At 68.4% G+C, this 1499-nt stretch overlaps 1 protein-coding gene across 1 annotated transcript in view; it reads left to right on the forward strand.

Moving 5' to 3' along the window:
- DNMT3A (DNA methyltransferase 3 alpha) overlaps window positions 1-1499 on the forward strand; it is a 44481-nt gene that overhangs the window by 22555 nt on the left and 20427 nt on the right. The window lies entirely within an intron of this gene.

The following is a 1499-nucleotide window of genomic DNA, read 5'->3' on the forward strand; positions in this document are numbered from 1 at the left end:
GTCTGGGGGAGCCGTTACAGCCGCCGGGAGCTCACTCCCTTCCCTAGAAACCATTTCCAGCGCTTTGACCATGTCTGCACCGAGGTTAGCGGCGGCATCGTCACCTTCCAGTGACAGGCTTGGCTCCTGCCAGATCCTTGTCTGCTCTTTGGTCCTTCAGCTCCTGCTGCCTCGTGCTCGGCTGGCCAGAGGGCTCTCCCGAGCATCCCTCATCCCCTCATCCAGCACTCCTGCCTCCATCACTGGTTCCTTCTCCTTGCACGCTGGCTTTTTACCTCCCGCTGCCCTTCTGACCCAGCACGGGGCCAAGGACCTGCTCTTCCAGCGCTGCCCGAGCACGACTTACCGGCTGCCTCATCAGCTCTGCACCCCTTCACTGTCCCCCCCAGTCCCATCCCTGCCAAAATCCCCGATGGGGGAAGGTCTCGGGCAGGACCATGCTGTCGGTCAGTAACTCTGCATCCTGGCCCATCAGCGCAGCAGGCCGGCAGAGAGCATGGGGCACGGCGCTGCCGCGGGCCACTGGGATGGGCAGGAGCCGAGGCCGGGGGCTTTGCTGAGCCCTGGCCATGCTGGGCATGTGTGGGATGCTCAGGCAGCGAGCTGCAGCCGCGAGGCCTCCGTGGCCCGTTGCAGGCAGGTGCTGCGGCAACCCTGGCACTGGTAACGGACCGGTGCTGGGCTCTGCATCTCCAGCCGCACAGCGGGCAGGGCAGCAGAGGGGTGGGGGGATGCCAGCTGCATGTCCCCAGTTCGGTCGGTGCCCCCCAGTTTGGCCAGTCCCAGTGCCTGGGTTGCTGGACCCGGTGACGGAGGGGACCTCCATCTCGGAACAGGCCCGGGTCCCCTCTCCTGTGCCTCAGTTTCCCCACCTGAGATCCCCGTGCCTGTGGGCAGGGCCGGGAGGACAGGTTGCCCGGGCACCCCCAGGGCATGCGCACACTCTGACCCCCAGCACGGAGCCAGAAATCCCCTGTCCCCCAGCGTCCCCCGCTATCCCTCGCTGTTTCCTCATCTCCCCCAGCACTCACAGCAGGGCTCTCGGCCGCTCTCCTGCTCGGGCCTTGCTGCTTCTGGGGCGGGGGCCGGCTGCCATGGTGGGGTCAGGTCCCCATGTGCCGGCTGCGAGGGACTGTCCGGGTGTCATGCAGGGCTGGGTGGGCGTCCGAGGTGGCTGTGAGTGCAGCACAGCCCGAGGACCTGGGGGACGTTGCTCCCTGCAGCAAAACAGGGTGTGTGTTCAGCCGGCGAGGGGGCACCGGGGGTCCCGGCCGAGCCCCTCCCCTGCCGCCCAGGTCTGTGCCGGGACGGCCAGTGCCCAGCAGGCAGGGCAAAGCACAGGGGGATGCCGGTGCCCAGGAGGGAGGTGCCCTCCCCGGCACAGGGACCCACTGGCCTCAATGCTGCCCGCAGCGAGGCACGGGCAGGTGGGTGCCCCCGCATGTGCATGCCGGCGCACCCCGTGCTCCAACCTGGCTGCCACCGCTCGGTCCCGGGCC

The sequence above is a fragment of the Aptenodytes forsteri genome, unplaced genomic scaffold (genome assembly GCF_000699145.1).
Source record: "Aptenodytes forsteri isolate BGI_AS27 unplaced genomic scaffold, ASM69914v1 Scaffold192, whole genome shotgun sequence".
NCBI lineage: Eukaryota > Metazoa > Chordata > Aves > Sphenisciformes > Spheniscidae > Aptenodytes > Aptenodytes forsteri.